This window comes from Falco biarmicus, chromosome 10 (assembly GCF_023638135.1).
Source record: "Falco biarmicus isolate bFalBia1 chromosome 10, bFalBia1.pri, whole genome shotgun sequence".
Classification (NCBI taxonomy): Eukaryota; Metazoa; Chordata; class Aves; order Falconiformes; family Falconidae; genus Falco; species Falco biarmicus.
In genome coordinates this window covers 18,916,601-18,940,982 of record NC_079297.1, presented here as the reverse complement: position 1 = coordinate 18,940,982, position 24,382 = coordinate 18,916,601, and the positions used below count along the sequence as shown (strand labels likewise).

At 55.6% G+C, this 24,382-nt stretch overlaps 1 protein-coding gene across 1 annotated transcript in view; it reads right to left on the bottom strand.

Annotated features, from left to right (window-relative positions):
• Positions 1-24,382, bottom strand: part of SYT7 (synaptotagmin 7) — a 271,753-nt gene that overhangs the window by 33,583 nt on the left and 213,788 nt on the right. The gene's annotated exons all lie outside the window — the stretch shown is intronic.

Sequence of the window (24,382 nt, the reverse complement as noted above, 5' to 3'; positions counted from 1 at the left end):
CGCGTGAGCCTCTGCCGCCGGCCGGGCTCCTGCTGCGGGGCAAGCACCTGGCTGGGTGCTGAGCATCACCGGGGGATGCTTTTCCCTGCCCATCAGGCCATCATGGAGGGAGCAAGTTGGCTGAAAACACAACACACCCAAGGTCAGGGAGGTGGCTGCGTGGGGAGATGAACCCCCATAAATAATGAACTTGGCCTGCGATCACCCCCATCACACCTTGCCTCCCTGTGGTGGAGATATGAGCTGCCTGCCCCCAGCCCTGTCTTCTCCAGCCATTCTCCCAGCATACGACCCTGCACAACCCTGCAAACCCCTGCTCCCCCAAACCCCAGGGCAACCTGAGACCCTGCTCCCCCAAACCCCTGGGCAACTTAAGCCTCTGCCAACCCAAACTCCTGGGTACTCCAAATCCCTGGGCAACTGGACCCCTGCCATCCCAACCCTCTGAGTACCCCAAATCTCTGGGCAGCTGGACTCCTGCCATCCCAACCCTCTGGGTACCGCAAATCCCTGGGCAACCAGACCCCTGCCATCCGAAAACCCTGGGCGCTCCAAGATCAGCCCAGCGTGGCCGTGCTGTCCTGGCCACAGGGCAAGGAGATGCTCCTACATCTCTGGCATGGTGCTGGGCTGTACCGGGGCTGGGCATGGGGACCACAGGTGTCCCCCTGGGCTGGCCTGCTCCTGCCTGCTCCCCAGGGCTGGGCTCAGGGAGCAGAGCAGCCCAGGTGCTGCGGAGAACAGCTCCAGCTTCCAACGCCGGCTGCAAACCTCACTGGCAGCCTGGGGAAACCACAGCTCCACCACCAGCCCCGAGCATCCTGCTCCGCTCCTTCCCCGTGGCACAGGGAGCTCCCCCGGCCCTGAGCCACGGCTCCCACATGGCCACAGCTCCACCAACTCAACCCAGATTTCTATGGGAGCTGCCAGCACAGGGCTCCCCGGCAAAGGTGGGTTCTGCTGCCAAATTGCAGTTTTCAGTTCCCAGCCACTTTGGCTTTCACACTGTTCAGAAAAGAGTCATTATGCTCCTTTCTTCTCCCTTTCTCTTTTATTTTCTCGATGGGGAGAAAATGGATATTTCTTACTCTCCCTTCCCACCGAACGCGGAGAACCTTTTGTTTTTCCCCGCCTTATTCAAGCCCTTTATACAAATTAATCTTTGGGCTGAGGCCAAGCCTGGGGTAATTTCATCTAAAATGATGAAAATTTCAGAGCCTAACGGGAGAAATTATAGGGGGTTAGAAAGCAAACTATTTCGCAACTTTAACAAGAGCAGGCTGTGACCTGGCACTTGTCACAGCTAATAAAAATGTTAATGAACCAGCAGCAGCAACGGTGCTCTCCTGTCCTTCCTTCCCTGCCAGTCCTGGTCCTGTGGCCGGGGTGGAAGCAGAGCCCAGTGACATGGTGCCATGTTTGCCTTTCTGTGCAAACACGGCGCGGGCAGAACCAGTCAGGCGGCTGAGCGGGATCGGCGGTCGCCGAGCTCACACCAGCAGCTCCCAGCAGGGCTGTCCGTGTGCCGGTGTGGTTCCCGGGAGAGCGCCGTGGCCCCGGCGAGGCACGGGCTGTGCGCGCATGGGAAGGCAAGCAGCAGGGATTTGTTCCAGGAGGATGCTCATCCCTCGTGACTTATTCCAGTGTATAAATGACGCTGATTGACAAGCTCGCCAGCCAGGGTATGAGCAAGGCACCTGAAGCACTGTGGCTCCCCAAAGAAGGCAGGTCAGCTGGAACCCCGCCACGGGGGCAGCAAAAAGCTGAGACCACAGCAGCCCCACTTCGCTTTGCCTGACATGGGGCAGGGCCAGCCTCCCCCTTGGCCATGAGCCGTGCTGCTCGCTGGGAGGCTGGCATGTGAATAATTGGCCCGGTGGCGGCTGAACGCCCTGTGTATATTTTAATTACCGAGAAAGCGTTCGTCATGTGCCGCTCCTGTGGCGCAGCTGCTCGGCGCCACGTTTCCTCGGGGCTTGGAGGGAGATTCCCGCGGTGGCCAGCGCTGTTTGCCATGGGCACAGCCTGCCTGTTTGCTTTTCGTGGCTCATGCTGCCAGTCCAGCCCTTCGGGGCTACACGCTGCCGGATGGGCAAATTCCACACCATGCCATGCTGTGCCACCCCGGCCACACCAGTGCAAAGAGACAGCACGTCCCTGGGTGCAGGCCAGCCCAGGCAGTGGTGACACTTTGATGGCCAAGGTGTGGTGGCTCTCCCAGAAGGTGTGTTGGTGGTTTCGGGGTCCTCAAGCTATAGGCTGAAACCATCAGGGCTCTGGATGGTGAACTGGGAGGCTCCAGCATAGAGTGTGCTGGCTTCCAGTATACGACCCATCCAGCCCCGGAGCCATGCTCTCCATCGGAGGAATTCCTTACTCCTCCTCTCCCAGGCAGCAAACATTATTAAAAGAACAAAAGCAACACAACCAGAAACACGGATTATAATTAATGTGCAATGCTGGAGATGGTGGCATGGCTGGAAAGACACAAGCCAGGGTGGCCATGGTGCTGTTCCCCACAGCCCAAAGTCAGCCGTGCTGACTCTGAGCCACTCTCCAGCCCCCAGTGGGCCCCCAGCCCCAGACTGTACCCCACATTTATGCCCCAAAGCCCCTTTGGCCCAGGGCAGGTAAACGGACTGTGAGGGAGGATGACCAAGAGAGAGAAGCAGTTGTGCGTGAGGGCTCCTAAAACCCTGCTGACCTCCCCAACCTCATCCTGAGCATCCCTCGGTGCTGGCTGCTGCCAGCACCCTCCCTGGGGAGGGGTTTTCATGTGCTGCCTGGGGGATGTTGCATGTCCCCACTCCTTGCTGCCACAAGTGCCATTTGAGCTGTTTGTTTATATACCTTGGCTTACCTGGCTACCCAGTGCTTCTGTCTCTTTGGGAGCAATTTTGGCTAAAAATACTTCTGGCTAAGGTCTCTGCTCTCCACCGATGGCTGCCTTCCCCAGCGTTAGAGGGGGGGCTCAGGTGGGATCAAAACGTGAGGCTTTCCCACGTGCTATGTCGGTGTGTCTGCCTCCATGGGGGTGCACCAGGACCCCCGGCAGTTCCAGCGTGGTGGTGCAGGGAGCCAGGACGGTGCTTGGTGCCATGAGGATGGCCAGCCTGGCTGCTGCTGGTACAGGGAGGAGGGCTCCTGGCCTGCCGGCAATGGCTGTAAAGCACCAAAGAGAGCAGGGAAAAGTGGCAGGTGGAGGCTGAAGGTCACGGCTCGGACTTCGCCCGCGGCATTGCTGGGAGCAGCTGCTCAGCGGGTGGGACAGGTGCTGAGGCTGCACCACAGGGCCTGGGTTCCTCCCCGCTGGCCCCGAGCCCGCAGCAGCCACGGGATGCAGGGAGACCCTATAGATGCGGCAGTGCTCTTGAGCCTCTGCGGTGAGGGTTGCACATGTCCTGTGCCCCAAAACCCTGCAGGTGAGGTGGGCAGCTTGGGGCAGTCGTTTCAAGTCCGTGCTTGTCCTTTCTGGCAGCACAAAGCCAAAGGTGAGGCTGTGCCAGGGTCCTGCTCCACAGCCGGACCTCTTCCCCTCCTCCCTGTATCCTGCTGATGTCGGGCAGTGTCTTCTCTCATTTGAGACACCGTTAAATAAAGGGATAGATGATTGCTGGAGCACTCAGCCAGAAATGAAGGACGTGTGGTCACCCATTGCCTCTCAGCCGTGCACTAGGGAGTGGAGGCTGCTGTAAAATCCTGGCCGATGCCGGCATCCACCTGGGGCACATGGCCAGGAGGGGAGCAATGCGACGGCCGCCCAGCAGCCATCACCCATCACCCAAGCAGGACTTCATCTTCTCGGCCCTGGGTTTGGAATCAGGTTTCGATCGATGAAGAAGTGCTAGCTCCAGCCCCGCTGCCCTGACTCAGCAGGTCCCCGCTGCCAGCTGGCCGGCAGCACTGGGCACTGCGGTCACATCTGGGCGCCAGCAGCTCCCAGTCTCCGGGGGTGGCTGCTGTGCCTTTGGGTCCTGACTGGGAGGGCTGGGACTGCATGGGTCCCCTGAAGGGGGTTTGGGAGAAATGTGTGCTCCCACCACCTGGGATGTGCCTGTCCCCAGGGGAGCTGGGAACAGCAGCAGCAGAGCACAGGGAGTCCCATGGGTATGTCTGTGGTGGCCCTGCTCTGCTGGCCAGGTGCTGCTGGGGACAAGCCATGCTGGGCTCAGGACACAGCAGCATTGGGCCCCACTCTTCCCTTTGGCCCCCACCCAAAGCCTGTTGAATCCCCATCCTCCCTCCCGCTGCTTTCAGAGCCCTTCAGTGCTGCCCTCGGGTCATCTTTTTTCATGAGTGCTGGAAGACGTTGACGGTCGATGGCTGAGAAAGGCAGCACTGGAAGAAGATGCTGCCCTTGGGCAGGCTGGCTGGGACAGAGCTGTGCTGCTCCACAACCACTGCCCTTCCTGCCCACCCCAAAGTGCTCCTGCGATGCCAACATGGGCCTGAGAGCTCTGAAACAATAGCTCTCTGCATCCTGATATTTGTATAATTTGTGGTACATGGCTCCGTAATGAGCGGTGACCTCTATTAGGCATGCTATTAGTCTCATCAGGAGTTCCTAAAGTACATTGCTGGGGCTTTTTGGTGGGTAGAAAGGCAGTTGGGTTCTGCCGAGTAACTGTACAATTAGGAATAAATCATTCCTGTGACGGCAGTCACTGATGGGTCGGAGCCGGTGGGGATGGCTGAGGGTGATGCACTCTCTTGCTGTGACTGCTCTCAGCCATGGCATGGCTGCAAGGGCAGGAGCGAGGTCGTGTGGGACCGGCTGCTTTGCCGGAAAAATCTGATTGAGATATAAAATGAAAGATCTGCCCTAAAATCAGAGATAGAAAAGGGCTGGAGAGAGAAGCTGCTGTTACATTCACCACCCTGAGCAGTGGTGTTCACCAGCCCTCTCCCACATCTGGGCATCCTTGTGCATCCGCTCAGACTTGCTGCCTTTCCCACACATGCTTTGAGGCGAGCCCTCCCACCAAAGCCTTGTAAGATGTTCCAGCAGCACCAGTGACTCCATGCTTTGCCCTGGCATCGAAGCAAGCTCCTCTCGAGGCAGCAGCAGGGCAGGCAGAAGGAGCTCAAAGAAGAGAGCTCCAGTGAAGACTCTGTCTGCAATGACCAGAGTGCCAGGGGAGGGACAGGCTTGGCTTTGCGATCCCTGTGCGGGATCAGGCACCGCTGGGTGTTCGCAGGGTCTGGCTCGGCTCCGGTGCCTAGCAGGACCCCATACTTCCAGGGGACAGCCACCCTGGAGTGGGGACCAGCTTGTCCCTGAAGCAGAGGCTGGCCAGGACCTTGTGGGAGAGATGCAGGTCTGGGCAGGTCTGAGAGAGGGAGAGGGAGAGGGAGAGGGAGAGGGAGAGGAGAGGAGAGGAGAGGAGAGGAGAGGAGAGGAGAGGAGAGGAGAGGAGAGGAGAGGAGAGGAGAGGAGAGGAGAGGAGAGGAGAGGAGGGGAGAGGAGAGGAGAGGAGAGGAGAGGAGAGGAGAGGCAGCCTGGCTGCCCGTGCACATCCCCGGGCAGCACTGAGCTGGGGGCTTGACACTGCAGCTGGCTGTCCCTGCAACTCAGAGGGATAATTTGTGCCCGAGATCCCTTGTCTGGGGAAGCGCAGTGCTTTCTCTCCCTGTTCGTAGCTATGTGTGAAGCCGGTATATAGCCCCCACCATACCCAAGCCTGCATCTGCAGTCCATACCCACCCAGCAGGCAATGCCCACGAGGGCTTGGGCACCAAACCTCCCCACCAGCGCTACCAAAACCCTGCAGCAGCCCATCAGCTCAGGCTGGGCAGGCGGACAGGGGATCAAAAGGCTCTGCCCCGCTGTGTAAAGGACTCAGGGAAAGCAGTGAAGCAGGGATGCAGTGGGGAGAGTGTGTGGGGAATTCCTGCCAAGCCAGAGCTGGAGGAGCATGGAAAGGCGATGGCACAGGGCAGGAGTGGTGATGCATGGCCAAGCGCTGCCACATCCGCTTGTAAACCAAACATCTCTGTTTTGCTGCAAGTGTTGGAGCAAAGTCCAGGCCAGCCAGTGTCCCTGTGAGGGCTGGAGCAGGAAAATCTGTGATGGATCCAGAAAGCCAGGGCCTCCAGGGAAGGGAAAAGCAGGGAACAGGGAGGCCAAAGGGGAGAGACCCCTGTTGCAGCTCCGGGAATAGCACAGGTGGGAACTCAGCTTGACATCCCACCCCGGCGATAAACAGCCATTTGTGGAGGAGCGCACTCACTAATGCAAGTGCTTAGGAGAAAGGTTTCTAATAGCTGTCGAGCAACATGAGTTTATTAAGAACAGGTTGTGCCAAACCCCTCTAATAGCCTCCTTAAATGTAATCAGTGATGAAGGAGATACAGGAGCACAGGGCACAGTGGCTCTGCACCTTCCAGCCAGATGATCACTCCAGGGCCATGGTGCTCGCATTAAGAAACTGGCCCCTTCCCAAGCAGCCAAAAATTCCACCACGAGGATCAGCCAGCAGCAGTCACCAACAGGAGTCCTCTGCCCAGAAAGGGCTGCGGGCAAGCGAGGGTGCCCAGCGGCTGGGGGAATGCCAGCAGCCCCAGGGGGGATTTGGCAGCATCCAAAATGGCTGTGGGGAGTGGGAAGAGCTGGGGAGGAGGGACCCTAAGGGCAGCGCAGGGCATGGAGGGGATGGAGGGGGTGGCCTGGCCGTGCTTGAGGAGAGGAGCTGATGGCCTCGGACCTCCATGGGATGGGTGAAAACACTAGCAGAGGCAACCATCACCTTGCCAGCAGCCCCTGGGGCAGGGAGGAGGAGGGGGGCATGGTTTTGCACTGCAGCTGAGCAGTTGGTGAGCTAGCGGAGATAACTGGTAATGAGGGGATTAGCAATTATTAAATGGTAATGGACCACGCTCAGCATGCATGGGGAAGCAGGCACTTTGGGGCACGTTAATAACATCTTACTCCCCGCTACGCCGCTGGCTGGGCAGCGCGGCTGTGGGGAACGGTATCTGGGCAGGCACAGCAAGGAGCCGGTGGGACCGGGTCAGCCAGGGGCTCCTCACGTTCCAGGGACCTGTGGGAGCTCTCACACCGCCTGGCAGCCTCGCTCACCCTGTGTGCAGCCCGAGCAGCCATCTGTCAGTCCCGCAGACCTGGCTGGGGATGCACTCCGTCCTGCCTGCGACAGACCCCAGATGGGGTTGTGTCACTGCATCCCACAGCCTCCCAAGGTGTCCAGCTCCCTGCCACTCCCTGGACCAGTGCTCTGGACTGGTGGCTGTTTCCCCAGCCTAGCAGGGGGACAGAAGCTTCACCCCATCCTCTCTGCATGGAGGCCAGCATCACAGAGCAAGACAGCAGCCCTTGCCCACTGGATTTCTCCGTAACACCTTCACTAGAGCCACTGGCACCTGATTTTGTGGAGGGGGAGGATTTGTGTCCTGCAGCTGGGGAGGGGGATGCTGGAGAAGGCTCGCTGAGACCGGCTGCCTCTGCTTCTCACCTGCTCCCCAGCACTCAGCCCTCACTCAAACACACCAGCCACCCCAGGATCACGACCTGTCGGGCAGGGAGAGCTTGCAGCAGCTCCTGCACCACGCCAGCAGCTGAGCCACTTGCCAGCAGATGTTGGGGCTGTTAATGCCCTACATCCTTTCAGCAGCCTGCAGGTTCCAGTATCACGCGCCGCTGCCTGACGTCGGTCTCCTCCTGCCCCTGTGGTCCCCGAGGCTGGCAGCAGATGTCCGGCACCGGGCCCCTCTGGTGCGCACCACGCGCTCCCTCGCCCCGCGGCTCAGTCGGTGTGGAGAGCACCAGATGGGCCGCCAGTGAGTGGCCCCCATACTCCAGCGCAGCACAGGAAAGCAATTCCCGACACAGTGGGGAGCACTGGACAGATGAACCTGCTCACGGCACCTCCTGCCCCCGCACGGCTGACTGAGCCCGTTATCCCTGTGTGGATGGTGCAGGACCCGTTCCACAGTGCAGCAGGCTGCCTGAATTCCCAAAGAGGCTTTAAAAGGCAGCAGCCGCCTGCCAGCGCTGCCGAGCACCTGCTGCCTTCGCGTGGATGTGCGAGCCTTGAGCGTATTTCGAGAATGGGCCATTTAATTGCCTGAATGTGGATTTGCAGCACTTGAGCAGTGCTTGCCACTCTCCCCGGGTCCCTTCTGAGAGCTGGGAAGGAGCAGAGGGGTCCTGGCATCCCCCAGGCTCCAGGACCATCCCCACAGGGGGAAGCAGCAGCGTGTGGCTGGTGGGGGGGCAGCAGCAGAAGGGTCTGTGGCTGTTGCAATTAAGGGCTGTATCGCAAAGCAGAGGCAGGAGCTGGAGGAGGCACAGGGACAGGTTAGAGCAGTGTGAGGGTTTGCCAGTTCCTGATTTCTGGGCTCTCAATTCCATGCACGGAAGGCACTTCAGGCTTGGATGTGCATGAGCTGGGGCAGCGCCAGCAATTAATTGGGCTCTGCTGTGTCTTGCCCTCATTAGTGGCAGCTCGTTCTCAACAGAGAGGTGGGTTTCTCCCTCCTTGGGCAGGGCTGGCCTTGGGGCTGTTTTTTCCACCTGCTGGGAAGAAATCTCTCCTGGCATGGAGAGGGAAGGGAGTGGGTAAGGTATGGGATGGGATATGGGATGGCAGATGGGGTGGGATTGGAATGGAATGGGATGGGATGGAAAGGACTGGGAAGGGATGGGATGGCTAAAGTGCCCTACAGAAGAGCATCCAAATGGGGTGTCCCCATTTGGAGACACTAATGTTTTGGTGTTCCAAGTGTGGGTAAGCCCCTGCTCCCTCATGGCTGGCAGAAAAACATCCCAGGGCAGGTTGTTCCTACTGGGTGGTGCGGAGGTGAGCATGGGCCCTGGGAGTTGCTGAGGGGAGCTCAGCCCTCCTGGGCTCACGAGCTGGGGGGCTGGGGGCTCCCTGCCTGCCAGCCTTGGAGGGGACAGACATGCGAGCACGGGGTGCCATGGGGAGGACACCCACAGCTTTGTGGCAGTGTGTGTGTGTGGGGGGGGGGGGCACAAGAGTCTGTGATGGGGGATGGGGTGTCCTGTCCTCCTCTGACCTCCTCGCTGGGCAGAGCACATGGTTTTGGCAGCTGTGCAGTGAGGATGGTGAAGGGCTGCTGTGAATAGCTCACTGATAGCAGGAAAAGTCCACACAGCACCTAACTTCAAAACTTGGACACAGCCCTTTCCAGTGGTACCACATCCAGCTCCGATTCCCGTGCGCTGAGGGAGGACCATGACGGTGAGGCTGAAGATAAGTGCGGATGAAGGTGCCTGTCTCAGGGCTGCTCCCACGTCCCTCATGCCTGCACTCTCAGCAGCGATGTCCCCATGTCTCACCGCTGTCCCACCACACAGGAGCCAGCCACGGGGGAGCCCTGTAGGCAGCAGTGCAAGGCAGGAACCCGAGCAGCTCCTGGATGGCTCTGGTAAAGCCCCACCCTGAATCCAGCCCTTCCTGGCTGTCTTCCCACAGGATGGCAAGATGTGGGGTCCCGAGGGGTGAGAGTGGGGCTGGGGATAAAGCTTGGCTCCTGCCAGCCCTGGGGTGCTGCAGCCTGGATCCCTCCCAGCATCCCAGGAGTGCAGCCCTGGCTGCAGGTGTGAAGGGCTGAGGTGGACCAGGAGCACTGGGATGTGATGGGAGCATGAGGAAGCCCAGGAAGAACCTGGGGATGCACTGGGAGCAACAGGAGTACCGGGATGCACTGAGAGCATCGGGATCCCTGGGAGCACAGGGATGCGCCAAGAGCATCGGGAGCAGAGGGAGCACCGGGATGCGCCGGGAGCACCGGGCTCGGTGCGGTCTGAAAGCTCCTCCTCGTGGCTCCCGTGGAGAACTACCGGGAACGGGCAGCGGCCACCGGGGAAGCCCCGGGGCACGGGACGGGCGAGGTGCGAGGCAGCGGCGGGACCCGGGCCACAGCACGGTATATCCCTCCTGCTCCCTGGGGTCACGGCCACCAGCCTGGAAAACGTGGGGTGACGAGGACCCCGGGCGGGACGGGACAGGGCTTGGTCCACCCCTGCAGCTGCCTGGGATGGGACTGTGGCCACCGCCGGGCTTGCCTCCCACGGAGACCCCACCGGCGTGGGCCACTGCCTGCCCAGAGCCACCAGCAACCCCAAGGCGCTCGGTGCGGCACTGGGGTAGGGTTTCTGCTGGCTTCCAGGAAGGCATTAAGTTAATGCATGAAATATGATTTCAGGCTACCGTCCCTGGCTGGGTACAAGTGTGGGGAGCGAGGCAGGAGCGCTGCGAATGGAAAATCACTTCTGCTGTGAGCAGCAATTTCTTTTTTTTCCCCTTGCTCGCAAAGGTATTTAATCTAAGAGGGGGAGAGGAGGAACGGGAACAACCAGGACCCTCAGGGCAGCATGCAGTTGCATTTCCAGAGCGCTGTGCCCCTTTCCCTGCACTGTAGGTATGCTGGGATGGGGCTGTGCCAAATGCATTGTGTCCCCATCTCAGCCAGTTGCTGCTCCTCCATGGCAAATGCCCCTAAAGCACATATTCCCAGCACCAGCTGCAGGAACCTCTCTCTGCCAGTCCCCCACCGAGGGAGCGGGGCCTGGCAGCATTGCAGGCATGGCTGGCAGCAAGGGGAGAGGAGCAGAGTGAGGGTGGGGTTGTTCTGGGTGCTGGGACCCTCGTGGTGGGTTGACACCTCCGCTCATCACCCTTTCCAGCTGATACAAGCAGCATGTGCGGCTGATGGGATCACACCTGGCTCTGTTACCCAGCTCACATGGGAAGGGGTTGCCGGTTCCTGCATGGGCAGAGCCACCCCCCCATGCTCTACCCTCCAGTTACAGATACACAAGGAAAAATCAATACCTGGCTGCAAAAAAAGGCAGCTGCGAGTTGCTTTTTATAGCAAGCTGTCCCATTTGCATCCTTCCTCAGCCCTGACCCAGGGAGACCGACCTCTGGCTAAATTAGCTGTGTCGTCCCAAGGGAAACAGGCTTTAAAAAGCAGCAGCCAAAGACGAGGAGGTAAGGCTGGCCATGCTGGAATATTCCACCACAGCCACCCTTTGTCTTGCTCCTAGCTGCCCCAAGCCCCTGCTCCTCGCAGGGAGGTCAGGCTGGTCCCCCATCGCCTTGTCCCCCTCCCAGAGCAGGGCTGGGCAGTGGGACAGGGTGACTGCCAGCTACCTTGGCCTGTCTTTCCCCTGGGATCATTTTCCAGAGGGAATAAGGGACATGGGCAGGAGCAGAGCCTGGCTAGCTCTTCCCTGGGGCTGCCGTGGGCTGACAGCCCCACACTGCAGCCCCCCTGCCGTGGGCTCAGGGAGGGCTGCCAAACAGAGAACACTGCAGGGAGCAGGAGCAGCCTCCTGGGAAGCAGGGAGAGGAATGGGAGCCCTGCAGGTAGAGCCCCAGGAGGGAGAGGGGCTGACTCTTCCCCCCCACCCAGAAATCCCACTCATGCCCCCTGGATTACAGAGGCATTGAGGCAGGGGAGCAGAGCATACCAGCATATCTAGGTCACTGATGTGAGCGGCTAAATGAGCTCCCTCATTAGCTGCCACTGTCTCTGCATTGCACCTACGCAGGGCTGGGGCGCACAGATTGACCTCTGCCCTGACAAGGAGGGGATCTGGAAACCCCTGAGTGGGAAGGAAAGACAGATGGGCCCATCACCCCAACGAGACTGGAGCAAGCTGAAAGGTGGGAGCGAATGCCAGGGTAACAGGTTGAAGGGGCAAAGACCCAGCATCGTCAGGGATGGACAGACAGCCTGGGGACAGCAGAGAGGCTGAGTGCACTCAGGTTGAGTGCGGGCTCCAGCATTCTCAAAACACCCTTGGCTTAGGGTTTCCCTGCCCTTGGCAGAAAGTTCGTCCTACTTGCAGGGCTGAGCCCCAGCTGCCGTGCATCAGCCTCACACCTGGAGCAGATGAGAGATAAAATATGTCCTGATTAAAGAGCAACCAAGATAGGCGCAGCCTGTTTAGGAGCTGTGTCTGCAGGGATGGCTGCAACCTGGGGCTCTGCAGTGCTTGGAGCTGTTGCTGGTGTGTTGGAGGAAGGTGAGTTATCTCCTGCAAGCCTCTCTAGAGCCTGTGGCCCTGTGGGTAGACCAGGGTCGGTTTCCTCTTCCCCCCCCATCCCCCTTCCCTCCCAAATAACTTTTTCCACTTTAGCATTCATTGTCTGGCTGTGACTTGCTCTGCCTGGGGGCACAAGCCCTAGGTGTGAGTATAGCCCAGTGCCCTTTCTGGTTGAGCTACTCATAACCTGGTTGTTGGAGGTTAAACCCAACTGTGTGGCCATAAAACCTTTTCTTGCTCTTACTTGATGCTCTGTTTTGTGGTTGGACTTCAAACTGTGGCTCTGGGCTGACTTGAGCCCTGCTGTCATGTCACTGTAATGCATGAGTTATGTTCCTCCCATCAGAAGGATGCTTCCTTGACTCTGGGAGGGCTTTGGGTGTTTGTGGCTGTGAGGACAGCCAGCTGTGGCTAGGAGAAGTGGCTGGCAGGGTCAGTGATGCTCCCTCATGAGAGTGTATGGCAGGCTGGAGGCAAGGAGCTGCATTGGGGGTTGCTGGCTGATATGATCTGCAGTACAACCGGCAGCAAGAGCACTCCTGAGGATGAGTCAGTGTCACTGATAACTGGGCTGGTGACCAGGCAAAAAAAAACATTTCAAGGAGAGTCTGTTAAAGCTATGCTTTGGGTGCAGTGCTGCGTCGGTGGCGTGATCCGTGGGAGCTGCTTGCCCCAGCTCAGCATCATGGTAGGAGCAGGAGCCCTATCAGCTTCTCGCAGCATTTCGCCATGCCTGTGCCAGGGCCCAGGCTGGTGGCATTAAGGCCGTTGAAAGGAGCTTGGGAAGCGCTAGCACTGGGCTGTGCCGCTGAAGGCCAGCGGTGCCTGTGCTGTGCTCTGTGCCGAACGGACGGCTGTAGTATGGGTCTACTCAGGTGACTGGTCAACAACAGCAGGCAGCAACTGTGTGGCACTGGGTGTGTAATTGGTGTCATTGTCAGCAGCTGAGGCCAGTGCTTTTAGGATGAGTAATTACAACAGCCTAATTCTGAAAATTAGGCTCTTCGTGTCTTGCCAAGCTCATTTGCAGGACAGCCCTGTCACAGTTGGAGCTGCTGCACCAATATCCAGGCAGCTGGCAGCCCTAGTGCTCCCATGTCCCTGGCCCCATGCCTGCCAGAGGTGGACAGAGCACAACTGCCTGTCCCTCTGCCCCAGAAGAGAGGGGTTTGCTGCCTGCCATGGTGCCCTGTACAGAAGGGGAAGGTGTTGCTCCATTAGCACCCAGGCAGCTGCTAGGCCTGAGCCTCAGGCAGAAGGGATGGAGGACATTGAAGTCCTTGTAGATGGTGGTGGGAGCTCTGGGGTGCATGGCTAGAGGAAAACAAAAGGCTTGGGACAGCATTTTTTTATTATTTTTTTTTTTTAGCCTCTGTGTTTACTCTTGTTCATGCCCTTGGTATCTTGATGCTTGTTGGTTGAGGAGAGAGAATTCAGAGAAACACTTGAGCCTTTCTGTGTTTGTGTGAGCTCCAGATGTTCCTAAATGCCCACCCACTGATGCACAGGCTCTCCTGGAGACTTCTGAAATCCTTGCTTTTAAGGCAGTTTTCTGCCAGTGAGAAGTGCTGTGTTAGTGCCTCAGGGTGAAGGTGGGTTTTGCTGCCAATACAGAGGTCAAGCGCAGCTGTGGCCTTTGGTGACAGTGTGTCCCACAAGATAGCAGGCTGCTTTGGTCACCTGAACTTTGTGTCTGCTTGGAAGTGGCCAGTGAGCAGGTGGTGTAAATCCGCCTGGCATTACTGCAGTCAGCATGTCTCATGCAGGTCACACTGAGCAGGTGGATGGTGGGCAAGGCTGTGTACATGAGGCCTGTTCCCCTGGCTCCAGGGCCAGAGGAAAGCTGCAGTCCCCCTGGCCTGGTTGCAGATGCTCCTTTCCAACTAAGCTCTATCGCCCAGCACCCCGGCATTCCTGCTCACTGCTGCGTGCCTGAACTTGAATTTGAGCTGCTGTCAGGCAGGGACAAAAAGGGCTGGCAAGGAGAGAGGATGTGTGTGCCCCTGGCAACTCCCCCCCCGCCCCCCCCCCCCCCCCCCCCCGTTGCCCTGATGTATGGGGACAAGATGTGCTGATGACTTCTCCTCCCTGACAAGACCACTGGGAGGGGACAAGCTGGATTGCAGCCAGCCTAGGGCCAGTCTGTGGCATGCGAGCAGTGCTGATATAATATATCGTCTTGGCTTGTCTAAGCATCTGTTTGTTTGTGTGGGTTTATCTTAACAGCAGCCGTGGCAGTTTGGCATGCAATATGGTAGCTGCTGATATGTGCAGCTTCTTTGAACGTAGCTCCAAGATGTAGCTGCCTACACAGCCAGCTGAACGGTCTGGGCAAGCAGCTCCGAGCTGGCACTCACACCTATCCTCATCCTTTCTCCTTCCCACTACTGGCCCTGGTAACCTCTGGTGGCCCAAAGCTATCTCACAGCAAAGCCAGAGTGACAGTGGCATGTCCTGTCCTGCCAGTGGTGCATCCTCCCTCTGCTCAGCACCAGCTGCCTTGAAATACCCAAGGATGTTTTCCGTAGTGCTGGCTGCTGTTGCTCCTGGCACAGGCATGTCTGCACGCCTCCTGGCACAGCCACAGGTCTGCACGGCAGGGACACGGAGGTGCTCCGTGGTTGGAGCTGTGTGGTGCCGAGCCGGCCAGAGCAAATTCTTCCTCCTCTGCTTGGCAGCAGGAGCGGAGCAATCCTGCAAAGTGGCTGATCTTGTCCTTGCTGCTGGGCATTTCCCCCCAGGGCTGCATGTGTGTGCACAGATGTGGGCTTGCTGGGAACCAGTGCCCGGTGAGGGTCCTGTGTGGACACTCGCTTACCGAACTGTTGAGAGTTGCAGCTACTCATGGAACTTCTGGGGTGATTTCAAGTCCAGTGACAGTCACGACTGCTGTTCCCAAAGCCCCTCCTTGCTTCACAAATCCCTTGGCTTTACGCCCTGCGGCTGCAGTAGGTGTGAAAGCAGCTGGGGAGGCTGTGGCTGGAAGGAGCCTGGCCCAGCCTGAGGGGAGCAGAAGTTCTCCAAACCCACAGCTCTGCCCGTTAGACCTCGCACCCTCGGATGCTGGTGCAGAGCAGCTCCGTTTGGCACAGCACAGTGGTGCGTGTCTCAGTTGGTGAGCTCTGCCGCCTTTGTTGCCAAGGCGCTTTTTTTTTTTTTTTTCTTTTCAGCTCTTCCCTTCAGAGACTTGTTTATGGCCGTCAGGATTTGACAGACTCTTGGCACCCCTCCCACCCCCAGCAAATGACACAGTAGCAGAAACTCCCACCTTCTCCCCGCTTCCCTTTGCCCTGCCACCGCGGTTTGAGACCTGTTGGGAGGGCTGTCTTTGCAGGGAAATCAAGTTGGAGACTTTTAGAGCCAGAAAAGACCTGGCACAGGGATGACAGCAGCAGAAGCCAAAAGGCTCAGATGGTTTTAAATGTCAGCGAGAGGTGTAAATGTATCTCAGAGACAGCATGTCCAGGAGCTGTGGTATTTTACAGACAGCCTGATCTCCAGAGCCAGCATCCCTATGGCTTCCCCTCTCTTGGAGTTGTGGCTTTGCCCAGTTGCTGTCCTGGGGCCTGCTGGTGACAGCCCAGCAGTGCTGTGACTTGCCTGTGGTGCACCCAGCCTGGGAGTGTGGCAGTGGTGCTGGTGTCCATGGCCTCTGGTGAAGAGGAGCGGGATGAAGGACTGGCAGGGGGGAGAGCTCTTGATGAGCAGAAGTGCAAGTGCATCTTGTCTCCTGCTGCTTGTGTGACCTTTTTCATTCTGAGATGATCTACCCTGACACTCTGAGGTGGAGGGAAAGGGGGAAGTGGTCATCTTCTCACGTTTGCTGCTGCCTATTTGCCTGTTCTCCTCTGCCACCCCCCAAAAAAAGAGTTTTAAGTCTCCAAGAGTCAGCAAGTTCTCTGTGCCAGCCATCTGTCCCACTTCCCTTAGCAACCATTCGTCCTTTTCTCCTTCATTAAGTATCTGAAGCAGATCCTGACTGTCAGACCCTCTCTCGTTTCCCTTTTTGCCTGCATTTGGCTCTCTGGATCATCCCTCTTGCTTGTCACTGTAGCAGAGACTCCTTACCTAGCAACATGATGCCCTTCCACGCAGGGGACATGTCTGCTATTGTGTTTTGACAGGGTCTGTGTTTGCTCACGTTCTTGGCAGGCTCTGGTTTCTGTGCCTGCCTGCTGGCTGTTGCTTTCCAGCCTGATCTTTTCCAGTTCCTTCTCCTTCGCCCTCATCCTGACCCATGTGCTGCTGCCTCAGCCTCTGTCATGGTTTTGGGGCTGTGCAGGGAGCAGGGATTGGTGCTATTTATGTCAGCAGCACAGCTGGGTTCTGACCTGCTGGGCTGCCTGCTGCAGGGTAAAGATTAAACAGTAATTTTTGGGGAAGAGACTTTGGAGGGTTGGGGCTGGAGCTGTGGCACGTGTGAATTTGATGGCTGCTGTTTTGGCTGATGATGGGGGTACTGAACTAGTGACTTCCAGAACGAAATGGATTTCAGCAGCTAAGGGGAAGGTGCACAGCTGGGGCTCAGGGTGGTCCCAGCACCCCATCTCTCAACACTTGCACACCCATCATCTCTGCTCTGGGCATGGCCAAAACAGCTGAGCAGTTGCATTTCCAGCATTATCTGTTCAGACTCACCCTTCCTCATGTGGCCTTTGCTCCCTGGCATGAGCCTGCAGAGGAACCCTGCGCCCCTGGAGCACGTCTGTCTAACAGCCCTGCTGCTTCACCCTTACTGCTTATGGTTTATTGCTTTCTGCTGTTTCCCTGTGCCGTAGTTTCACAGAATGGCCAGGGTTGGAAGGGACCTGTGGAGATAATCTAGTCCAGGGGTCCTCAAACTGCGCCCCCCCCAGGGTCCTCAATCCAGCCCCCGGTATTTACAGAACCCCCTGCCAGGGGTTGGGGGGGAAACCAAGCAGCCGCAGATGACCTCCTGCCACTTCATCCGCGCACCGGCCCTCTGTTTAAAAAGTTTGAGGACCCCTGATCTAGTCCACCCCCCTGCTGAAGCAGGTTCTCCTAAAGCAGGTTGCACAGAGTTATGTCCAGGTGGGTTTGACAGTCTCCAGAGAAGGAGAATCCACAACCTCTCTGGGCAGCCTGGCCAGGGCTTTGTCACCCTCAAGGTAAAGAGGGTTTTCCTTGTATTCAGATGGAAGTTGCTGTGTTTCAGTTTGTGCCTGTTGCCCCTTGTCCTGTTGCTGGACACCACTGAAAAGAGCCTGACCCTGTCCTCCTGACACTTGTCCTTAAAATATTTGTATATGTTGGTAAGATCCCCTCTCTGTTTTCTCCAGGCTGAACACGCTCAGCTCTTTCAGCCTTTGCTCACTGGGGAGATGCTCCATCCCCTCATCATCTTTGTAGCCTCTCCTGGCCTGTCTCCAGCAGTTCCCTGTCTCTCTTGAACTGGGAAGCCCAGACCTGGACACAGAGGTTTGACACAAAGGTACACAAGAAAGGATCAGCCTGGGTTTTGCTGCTCTTTTCCCATCAGAAGTGGGCTCTGGGTGGTGAGGGCAGCTGCTAGAGGCCATACTTCAGCTGTTTTGTGCTTCTGGGGCAAGGATAAGGGTGTTGGTGCACAATAAATCCCAGAACTGCCTTGCCTCTCTCACTGTGGCATGGCAGGGCTCCATGAGAGAGGTCCCAGAGGAAAGACCCACTGGAAGGCAGGCTTCCCTCTGCAAAACCAAGACCATCCTGGAGACTCGAGGCACAGTGGTGATGTCTCAGTTGCTGCTGTAAGTATTGAACAACCTGTATCTGAGGGAGGGAGGATGCGATGCGCCACTGTGTTTCATGGTCTGTGAGGGAAAACTGGGAACCTCTCAATAGGATAATTATTCTGGGATATTGGTCCTCTCTGCTTTGCTCCTAGGTCCCTCTCCCATCTGCCTGATGGGCTGTGATCCCCACACCTCTGCACGCTGCTTTGTGGAGGAGCTGTGCTCTGACTAGTACTGTGAGGAGGATTAGGATCTCAATGGGAAGCACAGTCTCCAGGCGAAAGCAGAGACTCCCCCTCTGGCAGTTCGGAGCTGGGCGAAAGCCAAGTGGGTTAGAAAGGTTTTTGAGGCCCTAGAGAACCAAGGGATGGCTCTGCAGCCTGGTGTGAGGAGTGGGCAAGGAGCCAGGAGCAGAGCCAGAGAGGAATCCTTAATGTGAAACCTTCTGGTTCAGTACTACTGCCTCAGCCCTGCTAAGAATCACCTCCAGAAGCAAGTGCAGGCCCCCAAGCAAGCAGAGAAGGGAGGGCATTTGGCCTAATGAAATTATCCAAGTAGCCTGGCTCCAGCTGCTGCTTTTTAATTGCATCTGACTAACAACCAGGCACATGGCGAACAGGGAGGGGTGGCATCTTCTGAGCAGCATCTGCATCTTCTGTGCAGTGCCCACATCCAACAGTGGTATTCATGGTCCCTCTTGCTTCCTAGAGAGCCCGGGAGGCTGCAGGTGCTGCTTGGTGAGGGAGAAGCGGGCTCAGTGCTCTCTTACAACTGCTTCTCTCCACCACTGACAGGCACAACACAGCTGAACTGTAAACTTTCCTATCTTGCTGCAATGATTCCTGTTACAGGAGGTTAGCAAGCTACTGAGAATTAGAAAGCAGCTCATTCTTGGTCAGCCCATGGGGTAAATTCTCATGGTTTGATGTCTTGGCCAATGTTCCTCTGCAGGGAAGCTGTGTTAATGCCACCTGACCGAGTCCTGCAGAGCCCTGGGAAAAGGCCAGCTCTCCTGCTTGTGGGGGTGAATGCATCCCACATCCCTAAAGCTCCTGTTAAAAAATCCTGATTCATTTCTGGGCTAGAGCTTTCCTTTCAAATGAGGTTTTAGCAAGGAGGATGGAGCCAAGGGCATTTGAAAGGTAGGCGGTGAGGAGAAGTAAGAGAGCGTGTAGGAATTTGGTGGTGGTGGGGGGGTCAAGCAGATAAAGAAAATGACATATTATTGCACTGCGGTGAGGTAGTGCTCTGGGGGAGCCAGGGTCTCTGCTGGGCTGCCAGCACTGCAAACGCAACGTCATAGGTCAGGTCCCCAGAACGAGGAGCTTGCGGGTTTGCATTTCCCCCCCTCTGAGCCTTTAGGGTTCATATCTATGATTCCTTTTTTCTGCAAAACCACAAGGGTTTATAATCCCAGGCAAAAAAAAAAAAGCAAACTTCAGCACAGGGCAATGTATGGCTTGCTAAGGATGACGGGTTTGTCCAAGAGGTAGCATGCAATGGAGCTGGAGGATGATGGCAAATGTACCAACAGCCTGGACCACTCACCTGCTTTTCTCTGATGGAGAGGCCACCTGCTGCTGCTGGGCAGGAAAAGGCCCTGAGCTTTGCTAAGCAGCCTCAGCGGTGGTGAGAGCTCCAGTGAAATGTTATTTAATGTTCCTCTTCAGTGGAGATGGCTATTTACCAATGAGAAATTTCTGGGCTGAAGAGTCACAGCTTGGGTAATGCTGGATAATGTCCTTGGGAGGGGGAAGTGCTGGCGGGATTTATAGCAAGTCTTTGAGGCTTGGCTTCCATAGTTAGATCTGGCACAAATTTAGAAAAGCAGCTGGAGGATGAGTTTGTGCTTGGAATCATTAGCAGCAAAGGCTGTGCTGAATTACCAAATGCAACCTGGGGGAGAAATCGTTTCTAGGCTTCCTGTCAAGGCCAGTAAAATAAACACGTGTGCACACGTATGTATTTACTATATGCCAAAAGTGAACCCGCTGCATTGTAAAGGCATGTAGTGCCCTGGCTCCCTGTGTGGGAGATGGCTTGCAGACGGGAGGAATCCTGCAAAGCAGTGCCTGAGGAAGCAGCTTTGTGGCTGGAAATGTGGTCCCACCTGCTGAGGCAGGGCTTGGAAACCTCCTGGCTGGGCAAAAGGGGCTGCCTACCAGTATGTGTCTGTGCTGGTGTGAAAGGGCTGTGCCCAGGAGAAGGAACTGCCAAGCTGGCCAGGAAGGTGCCAGCAGCACACTGCCCTGCAAGCCTGCACTGGGAACTGGGTGCTGCCGCACACCTTGGTAATGGTCCGACTCTTCACAAGCGTGGCAGAGGTTTGCCACCCTGTGAGTAAAGAGGCCCTGCCCAGCCGCTGGGTGGTATTTCAGCTCCTGGAGCAGCCTGTAAACCCCTGTGTGTGCTGGTTTAAAAGCCTGGCTTTGTGCTTTCAGCTTGTCTCCAGAGCATCTGTCCTCAGGTTAGACTGGCTGAGGCTGGAGAGGTCTCATCTCTGAAATGAGCCTTAGCTGACAGGAGGAACTGAGTTGTTTTGGGGGTTCAGGCACACAGGGTGGGCCAAGACCGAATCCAGCCACCTGGGTGCTCCATATTAGATATTAGACCAGCCTCTTGCCTTTTGAAAGGCGAGAATGGGGGCACCAGAGTTTGTCCCCAACAGAAACCAAACGTCTCTCCTGGGGTGTCCTGACAGTAGTACCTGTGGAGTATTCAAGTTGGCAGTGCCCCTGCTTTGACTTGTACAGCTCCCTGAACCTTGACATGGGTACTATGCTGGCTATCTTAGTTGTAATGATGCTTGTAAAATGCTAATGAACATTTATTTAATGGGAGGGAGGCTGGGTGCATAATCCTGAACATGGTGTGGGGGAATGACTGCTTGGCACAGCAGCGTGGTACCCCTCCAAGGCATGTCCTGGTGCCTGGAGGAACTGCAGAAGGCCCTGATCTAGCCTGCAGGAGATGGAGAATTTTGCAAACATGCTGAGCAGAAGAGAAGCACCTTCGTTAGGATAATGATTTTTAGTTAAGATTTGAGTAATGCTGTTTATTTGCAGTGCTGAAGCAGCTGGTTCTGCTGTGGGGGCATTAGCATCTGCTAGTCCCTGCTTTGGGAACTCTGCGGTGCCAGCACAGGGGACAGGGAAGTGAGGAAGCAGAAGATGGAGGGCCAGTCTGGGAGGTGGTGGCTCTGTGTGTTGGGATCACAGCTCTTCTGTGGGCATCAAGGCAGAGCAGCTTTCGGCGGGGGGATCTGTTGGTGGATAATGAAGGACCTGGCTAGCTGGTGTGTGTGGGGAGCTTCTAAGCCAAGCAGGATCAGCCTGAAGGCGCTAGCTAAGAAATGCTCCGGTAGTAGGCGATGGGGACTGATGGCTCTGGCTAACTGCAGGTGGGAGTCATGCCGGGTAGTGAAGAAGAGCTGACAGGCAGGCTGGGGAGGCACAGCTACCATGGGCGCTGGAAGCAGATGCAGGCACTTCACGCTTGATGTGATGGAAGTGGGGGACAGGGATCCCTCTTGCTTTGTTTTTTAGAGTTACCTCCCCAGTTCTGGTTGTACCTGGTATTGGCATCATCTGAAGGAAACTGTGTGGGGTTTTTCTGATTTGGTGGTACTTTGCTGGGGAAACATGGTTAACTGATATTCCGAAGTGTGAGAGATGGTGGGTGAGGTACTGGGGCGTGTGCCTCTGAAGGGAATATTGGGGTGATGTTATTGTTCATCTTTTGGTAATGGCCTGTCCCCAGTGACCCTCCCTTTGAGAATTAAAAAAAAATAATCTTGCCAAGATGCTTGTTGATGTCACCTCCTTTGAATTTAGCCATGTCACCTGCAAGGGCTGGGGGCTGGTTGCTCTCTGCACAGTGCTCAGGCATCTCCTGTCCCCTCCACCACAAAGAAGTGATCACAAGTAGCAGAGGTGGCTTTATTTCCCAATATATGTGGTGGAAGAAGCTGTGGTATGATCATTTGGTGGTGAGAGTTTGTGCTAATGCAAAAAGTTATCTCAAGGCAGTTTTAGCCTGCCAGGAAATAAAGATGAACCTGGCATAATGCCTGCAGCTGCTGCAGGGATGATGGGGCTCCCCTCTGGCTTGGTGTTTTGCAGGGCTTGAACAGGAGACAGAAGGCAGCTGGGTAGCCTGGATGTTTGAACCACCATTTCTGTGCTCTCAGAAGATCCCATGTAAGCTTGTTAATATATTTTTTCCTGTGATTTTATTGTAATACTCACAGAACAGTTCAGGGAAACTGTCAGGGTTGGGATTGAGGAGGAGAGGGGCTTGTTACCAGAGGAGTAACAAACTGTCTGGTTCTGACTGGGGAGGCAAGCAGGAGCAGAATTTAAGAGCAGTGTGATTGGATGTGCTGTGCTTGGGGGTGGTAGTAACTAAAACAAACTGAATAATAATAATAATAATAAGCTTCCCATGTACACAGCTATTTTTGGTAGCTGATGGCTCCTGGGTTTGTACATGGCAGATCCTTGTTACTTTTCTAAATTTCCTGGAGAGGCGTTTGTTTTGCTTTTAGGTTTAGAAGAATGTGATCCTTAACCCCAGAATCCCACTGGCTTTCTTCAGGACACTCAGATCAGCAGAGCTGGACGGGTTCTTTGTTGATCGCATACTTCCTGTGCGCTGCTGGCATGTTGGAGATCTCCAGAGCTCTGCCAAGGCTGTCCACAGCAGTCTGGACATTTCACTTGTCCTGGGGAGCTGATATCGGCGATTCCAAGGCTGTGGTGACAAACAGCTGTGTGCCATACCTGTCTGGTTGAGGTATGACAGGCTCCAGCTTAAAGAACCACAGAGAATGCCCCCTATCCTCATGTTCTTGGGTTATTCTTCATCTTGGCTACAACACTGCAGGATAGCCCAAGGGTGAGTGGGGATGGTGAGGGACGGCAATTAATTAAGCTGATGTGGCTGCTGAAGGTTTTATTATGAAACCGATGGTGGTGTGTCAGTGGAGGTGATCTCCTGATGGAGAGGCAATAAAGCAGGCTGTGTAAGTGCACCCTAATAGGCATGTACCTGAGCCATCAGCTGTGGTAACCCAGCTGATATATGTATCTTTGCTGTAACTCTGCTCTCCTACATCCCTCCTAAGATGTAGGACTTGTCACTGACGCACGTACATCTCCATGCCATTGCCCTGGGCACTCCAAACCACTCTTTCATCTTCCCCAGGATGGGAAACTGAAGTTAATGCTCTTGCTAGAGAGGATGTAGGTGGAGACTGGGTTCAGCAGGGCTAAAGTGGTTTAATTTATGCACCACCTCAAATTAATGTCTTAATCAAGCAGCTTTTTTCTTCTGGCAAGTAGGTATTACCCTGAGTGCTCTGCCACCCACCCTCCCATGCAGTGATAGGGAGCAATGTCCTTTGCATGAGGGCAGAGACAGGGGATTTCTGAGGGGTGTTAAGCCCTTCCCTTACACTTTGAGGGAGTGTTAAGGAAACAGGCTTACACAAAACAAAGTCCAAATTTGTTTGTAGATTGTGTCACTGCCATACAGAACCTGCAAAGAAAGACCTGCCGGTAGCTGTGATGTACTCTGTTGCTGAGGCTGGGCTATAAATATGGTCTGTCCCTTGCTAACCGGCAGCTCTCTTGTGGAGCAGAGTTAGATACGGACAGCTGGGGCTGCTTGCAAGCAGAAAGCCTGAGCTGTATGAGATTAATTGCCTGTGATGACTTGTGTACATTAATTGGCAGGATCTGGGCTGGTATGTACTCTATACCACCACTCGAATTGAAAGTCTTGAACAGCTACTGATTGTATTTTCATTAATAAAATAGCGACTGAAGTTTTCCTGAGAGTCTTGCTTCTGTCTGCTCTAGGTTTCAGCACTTGCAGGAGTGTCTGCCCACTGGATTGGCACTGCTCTGCTGAGGATGGTTGTGCTGAAGGAAGACCTTGAAAGTGCCACATGCAGGATGAAATGGTTTGTCTAAATACTATATTTGGCACCAGCTTTTCATCTAAACCAGAGCCACTTTACACCTGTCTGACAAGATAAAGGGACTTAAAATGAGTGTGAGTGATTTTTTTATTTTTTTTTTTAATGCCTGAACAGTATACAGAGACCTCAGCATAAATGAATACCAGAGCTTCAAAGCTGTTGCTGAATGTTTTTCTACCACCTATAGTACTGCCAGGCTATTTTATTTTCAAGGTATAGTGATATCACTGAGCAGACCATTTGAAGGCTGCTCTACTTCCTTTAAGGAGGAATGGACAGATGGGTATATGCTGCTGTCCCCTGCTGAATGAGCTGCACTGTTTTCTGGGACAGGTATTCCTACCCACAAGAGACTTTTTTTTTTTTTTTTTTTTTTTTTTTTGCTACTTTTCTAGTCTTTTGCAATAAGAGCATCTCAACTATGTCCTTGGCTGATACTTCAGCACTTGCCATGCTGAGGCTGGTGCTGTGTCTGACCTGTGCCACTGCTGTCCTGCCTCCCACCCAAATGCCGAGACCAGGAGAAGGCTGACATGGCTCATCCATCCTTCTGAGGGCTTTGTTAGTAAGTATACGTGTGAGCAGGAGGCACTTGTGCTCAGATTGCCGGAGAGCACCGGTCATTCAGGC